Genomic DNA, 7,050 nt, shown 5'->3' with positions numbered 1-7,050 from the left:
GAAGCTAAGTCTTCCCTGTGGGTGAAGGCATGCATGTGAGGACATGCATGCAAAGGTATAAGTTTCAAAACCAGTTTTAGATAAAGCCTCATGATAAATAAGCAATTTATTGCTCTTTATACTGATGTTGTGGGGAGAATGTGACTAGTAATAATGTAGTAGAGAGGCAAGTGTACATAAATAATTGCAAAACATTTAGATAATACTGATGAACCTTTAGCTGTACTAAAAGGAGAAAATCATAAGCTAGAAAATACAAAATAAAAAAACATGAGTAAAAAAATAAAAAAAAATCATAAACAAAAAATATGCAAAACAAAAAATGAGTAAAAAAATTCAAAAAAGAAAATCAGAAGTAAAAATGTATACAAGGCAAATATATATCATTTTTTATTGTACAATTCGTAAGCATAATGAAATGAAAATTAATATGGAAACAAAAATTTAAACTTATTCTAGCAAATAAGTATTATATTACTATTATTTTCAATCTGTATGCTGTATTTTAGAATATTTCTCATGTATGTTTTATGCCATGTATATTTGTCATGTTAAATAATTTTTTTACTTGAATTTTTTGTGTATGAGGTTGATGGGGAAGTATCATTGCAACAACAGCCAGTAACAAGTCCACAGATTCAAAGAGTCTAAATTTGGAAGAGGTTATCAGACTGCATCATTAATGTACTAATTGTGTAATACAGATCCATTACTGAGTGTGGTCGGGATTTTGTTGTATATGTTCATAACAACAAAACCCCCGGGGAGCAGTTGTAATGGATCTGGGAGATGTGTTATTTTCTACCAGATTTGTCGATACCAAATTGTAAATGTTTTCTTATACTTTTGTCAGAATTTTTTATTGTAATTGGCATTATTATATGCTAATTTACTTATATTTTTGAGAGTGAAAGCGTATTGATTACTGTTAGTAGATGTGACAAAGAATATCAAAGAGACTGGCTACAAGTGGAAGCTTGTGTGTTGTGTTAAATGTCTTTGTCGCTGGAGTCGTCTTTGACTGTAGTCAGTCGGCAGTTAACTCTTGGTGTGTGTTGACGGTAGAACAATGTGCAGGTCGCCATCATAAATAATTTGCTAGTGAACAAAAAAAATGAATCATGTTACAATTTTTTATGTAAACTTAAAGAAGAAACCACATTCGAAGAGATGGTATTTGAAGCACCAAAAATGAGGCAAACGCATTGAACCATGTCATTTCTGCAGCCGACAAAACTGCATTGTGGAATTATACTTCCACTAGACAACTTAAGCCAAGACAAATATCATCTTGCAACTATTTCACAGAAAAGGTATTGTCACGAAATATGCCAAATTTAAGTTAATAAAACTAGTGACCATATTTTAGCATCCCAGTTGACACAACAGCAGTCATGGACTACCTGAGCTGTGGGCAGCTCGTAATCATCACGTTTATTGTTTCTCATCATTCTTTTGTGGTTCTGTCGCCTCATTTTTCTTCAATTCGATTTACTGGCGTCACTAGGTTGCTGGTTAGCTCGCCCGTGAGTGGCAGCAGCCTCATTTATCGATAAGTACACTGTCGTACTGTCTCTGGAGCGACCACTAGTATTTCCAGGTCGTCATCAGTTGGGAGTTCATTCAAGGACACAGCAGTGGTTGGGGATGGAGCTCCAGTGAGGTCTGCACAGCCAGTACTAGCCCGACCACTGGGGACAAACATGCACTGTCCAACCGAAGGAGACTTGAGTGGGGACAACCGTTAGTTGACTGTTTGGTTGGTCGTCTCATCGGGCGACGTGTATTTTGTATTCTGGTTGCTTCTGAGCCACTTCAGTTGATCATCATGTAGGACTTTGGTGTGTTCCTTCCTTGTGCAGAGATATTGGGTGGTCAATGGGCTGGTCTTTACTGTGCATGGTTGGGTCTGGGATGTCATCTTTCAGAAGGCAGTTGTGACAGAGTGCCAGTTAGATCCATACAGCCAGTACTCGCTGATTGCTGGAGACACACATGACAGTCCAACAGACAGAGATTGGAGTGGGAATGACTGTTGGTTGGTCGTTCGTTTGGTCGTCTCATAGGGCGACGAATATTTGGTCTTTTGACTGTTTCTGGATCTCTTCAGTTGGTCATCTTGCCAGACGTGTGACAGTTCCTTCCTTGTGCTGATATGCCGGGAACCAAATGGGCAAGTGATCCCTCTGCATGGGTGGGTCTGAGCCAGAGTGCCCAGGTCGCTGTGTCTCCGAGTTCTGAACGGACATCGAGTTGAGTTGGTTGGAGCTGCAGTCAGCTCTGGACAGCCACAACTCGAATGGCCAATGCTAACACACATAATTTTAGTGGGGACGACCTTGGTTGGTCGTCGGTTGGTCAGCTCATCAGACGACATACATTTGGTCACTGACCACTTTGGAAACTCTGTGTATGTGGACCTGTCATTTCTCCCTGTTTTCCCATGGTGATTGGTTTCAGGATTTTTGGATTTCTTGGTGTGAGTGTTTGCATGGAACTGGCTGTGGCTTCTGTGATTTCCCCTAAGCACATGAATGCTGTCTGCATGCTGGAGTAGTCAGTTGGTCCGTTGCAAGAGAGGAAATTGATTTGGTTATTGGTTGGTCCTTCAGCTGTCCATTGGTTGTGCTGCCACACAATTATTTAGTGATATGCTTGGCTGCGTGTCTCACTTATACAGTTCTTAGAGTTTCCTCTCCAGGCTGACCCTTGGAACCCTTCTGAGCACCACAGTTCTGTTCTTTGTGATTGTGATTTTCTTTTGTCGCAAATACTGTGCCAGGCCTTCAGCTTTGTATTAATTTTGTCTGTTGTATGTTCAGTATTGGCCTTCAGCCCAACCATATGTGAAGTATTTTAAGATTAGGCCTTCAGCCATGTTTTATTTTAAATTCTTGTTTGCTCTGTATCTAGGCCTTCAGCCATTTTTACTTTAAAATTTGTGGCTTTCAGCCATATGTGTAAATTCCTGTCTGTATGGTTTCCCTTTAATCATCTTGAATTCTTAAAATGGCTTTCATCCATACTGTGTAAACTCTGATCTTAAGGTTTGTCTTTAATTATTTTGAATAACTGTTTGGGCCATCACCGGTTAAGATATTTCAAGTTTTCTTAAGATGGTTTTCTGTTGTATAGTGTAAATGCTTGTCTTTAAATATTGCTTTTTATTATTTATTCAGCCGACGAATTAATTCAAATTTTCCTTAATAGGGCTTTTGGCCTTAATTGGTAAATTCTTGTCTTCTAAAAAATTTCCTTTGTTGATCAGAAATATTTTTCGGTCTTTTAGCCGAGAAGATATTATAATTTTACTTAAGTAAGGCCTTCAGTCGTCTCTCTAAGTCCTTGTCTTTCAAAAGGAATTATTTAAACCTTATTATTGAGAAGTTACTTCATCCCTCAGCCATCAGTTGATCCTTGTTGTTTTAAACAGAAAACTGTGCATATTGTTTTCGAGGAATAAAGTTCTGTGTTCTTCAGTAACTAACAATAACTGATCTTGGCCCCTTTGTACAACTTGATCCACTATGTCCTGCAAAACCAGATTTCACTACCTTGGAAGGGGATGCAGGACGTGGAGCCAGAGAGGGGTGGTGAGTAGATGTTATGGTGAGAAGGATGGTGAGGTTCACGATCTGTACAGACAAAGATGTCGACGGCGACATGCCGAAGGAGGTTTGTGGAGGCAATGACAACATCGGGGGTGGTGTCGCTTTCGGGACAGGTGTGCTGGGGAAGGGGAACAAGGTCACCTTGGATCGTGGGAAAGAACTGATGCCTCCACGAATGGGTGGCAGGTGAGCTGCTATGGATTTTGATGTTGGCGGCAATCACATAAGTGGAGAAGATATGGTCAATGTGGGAGAGGAAGTCATAGGGGAGAGAAGCAGTATAGCGGACATACATAGTGACACAGGTAGTGATGCGGGAGGGTAAGAAGGCGCTGAGGATAAGGTTTTCGATAGGGTTGTTGAGGAGGGGTTGTGGACGGTGCGGGATGTGCTTAAGGTGGCCAATGGTTACTCCACACTGCGCTCAACAACCAGGAGCATCAGTTCAGAGGAGGATATTGGGAGAGGTGCAGATAGTATGGTGAGGCTGTGGAAAGGTTTCATTCAGGGGGAAGGTGTTGACGTGTTGACCCTGTGGTGGGACATGGTGTTCCTGAGTAGGTATTTGGTGGTGTGGAATAGGATGCATCACTTGCAGTCTGCCATGACAGGAAGAGAGGGAGGGTGATGAGAGAGGAGAGAAGAGGCTTAAACTAGTGTGTTGAGGTGGGTGAAATTGAAGTGGGCTTGGTTGTGGGAGTAAGTGGCGAAGGTATTCAGGTGAAAGGAGGATTAGGTTTCGAGGGGGATCTGTTGGATGGTGTTGGGGCATTGGAAAGGGTGAATGTTTTGGAGGACTACGGTGAACAACCAGTTGATGTCTTCAGCTGTTGGGGGTGGACAGGTGTAATTGTTGGGAGGGATGGGGGGATCGATGGAAGAGACAGGGACAGTAATCTGGGGCGGGGGCAGGAGGAGGTTTAGCATTACACTTGTGGGAGTAGGTGGGATGGGGCCATCACAGGTGTTACAGGAAGGAGGTTTGGTGAGTTTTTGGAGGCCTTGCAATTGGGCTGGTGGGGAGAGTGGTTTCTGCAGTTGGGGGTCAGGTGATCGTTGTACATGAGGCAGCGCTGGCAGTGGTAGGATTGGGAAGGGGATTTGGAGGAGTCAACAGTGTGGCACCCTGGGTGAGGAGGTTGTCGATGGAGGGATCAGATTCCAAAAAGACCTGCAAGAGTTAGGCGGGGCCGGTTTTTGCAGAAGACTAATATTTAGCTGCTCTTGAGGATATGGATATGGGAAGAATAATTCCATTATGCGAAATACTTTGAGTAGGTCTTGAGACTGTAATACGAGAATCCATTGTAAATGAAAGAGAATGTTTATTGAATCACAAATACGCGTCCGCAGATGCACAGGCGGATAAGATCGTCATATTTGTGTTGAAAGCTGAACTCAACTTGACAGGAGCACGTGGAGGCCCAGTTTCACATTATTATCCACAGGTGGCGTAATTTCTGGACTTCCACAGGCCGCTAAGGTGTCCGCGTGACTGAGAAAACTTGTCCTATGGGCAGCACAAAGGCTGCTCGTTTCTCATGGTCGGTCTTTGTGTCCAGTGAGGAATTACAGCTTACCCAAAAAAACTAATAAACATTGAACCATATCTGTCACTGAAGAGCCATTAAGCTCATTTGAAGTGGAAAAGATGGACGATTACGCGTATGAAGACGGGTCTTCGATATCCCCATTAGTTTATAAGTTATTGTAAGTTAAATGTTATAAGTAGAGACCGAATCATATGCATCTTAAAAACCATTAATGATTCAAGCAAATATTCATGAAGAATGCTTAAAAATGCGTCAAAAGTGTCGAAATATGTAAGATCAAATAATAAAAAAACCATAGTAGTTACTGCGTGCATTCTATCTCAAAAGTCAAACCTGTGCATATCAATTACGAGGAAGAGCGCCAGCCACGCGAAAAATCGTTACATTTAGAACGATGATATCATTTTCTGAATACTTTCTGCCAGACGTTAGGAAGGGCACCTTTCAGGGATTATTTAATAAAAATTTGCAAAATGGGGACTCAAACCGTGTTTCAAGAATTGTTCCCTCTTTGCTATTGTTGTCGGTAGAAAGCGGATGCGATGCGAGTGATCCGCAGTGAAACAATCGATATGTACACGACCAACTTCGAGATATATCACACACAGAAGGGCACGCCCTTAAACGCCGTAATATTTTCTTTAAAGAAACGACATACAATCATGAAATTTTCTGACCAGCATTAACTTTTCATTAATACTATTGGAGCAAAGCTTTATTTAAAATTTATTTTGCATTTCTCTACTATTGTAAACATATTCGACTAAGTGCTTTTCCGAATGTTAAGTGGTAACGATGTGTCTTCGATCACTCAGAACATTTTTACAAACAGAAAAGGAGCACCATGTAACATCCACGTGATAAATTTTAGCTACAGTGCGACGAGAGGAAGTTATGCCTCTAACAGCTGCAAACATTATCTATCCGACATATGAAAAAACAGTGAAATACATATTAATTATTTATATAATACTTTATGATGTAATTGGACATATCGATGTGTATCATACAGAGACAATGATAATTGTAAATTCCTTTTATGAACTGCGTTTATCTTCCTTTGTTTTTACCTTTTGCTGGTTGGCTTTTGTAGGTTCAGGACGCAAGACGCATATCAAACTGACGTCTGTTAAGAAATTGTAATTATTTGTTCATTATTACTTGAGAATTGAGTTCATTATTATAATAAATAGGAGTGAATGATTATTTGTAACTTTAATTCCTCTCTCAGTAAGCATTATCTGTGTTAATTATTTCTTTCCGATGCAAGGAGCGCAGCCATTGATGATAGCGATTTGTATCGCGTATTTCTGTCTGTGTTTTCCTTAGAAAAAAATCTAATGTTTGCCTGATGAAGTCTAAATAGTGCACGAAAGTAAAGTTTAATAAGCATTTCAAATATTTATCCTATTTGCTCTAACAATAGAAAGTATCTGTCAATTGTCTGCCGCCATCTTAACAATTATCTCAGCGGCAAAATCAAATAACGCAACTCTGCAGACATAAATGCCGAAGGCAATAAAAATGTGTAAAAATTAATGTGCACCGGTGGTTCCGTACTCATTTTAATGAAATTAATTCGAATCAGATAGGTTCTTTAAAAACGATCCTTATAACAAACTTTTCTAGCTGATGTATGGAGCCGAAATTAATTACGCACGTGTTGCGAAGAATATTGTTTCAGGTAACATACGTCAGTGTTGTGCCCGGCTGATATTCGGGGGTTTTAATGAACGTTTTGCTGAAGACAACTGCTTCCATTATGATAGACAGTTGTATAGAATCTGTTGTATGAAATGTGATTTAGTGACTCTTACACAACTTACAGACAACACTTTAACACGACGTTAACTTGGAGTTCTTTAGCAACTTGACCAAATCTTTAG

The sequence above is a fragment of the Schistocerca piceifrons genome, chromosome 3 (assembly GCF_021461385.2).
Source record: "Schistocerca piceifrons isolate TAMUIC-IGC-003096 chromosome 3, iqSchPice1.1, whole genome shotgun sequence".
Lineage (NCBI taxonomy): Eukaryota > Metazoa > Arthropoda > Insecta > Orthoptera > Acrididae > Schistocerca > Schistocerca piceifrons.
This window is presented reverse-complemented; position numbering follows the sequence as displayed.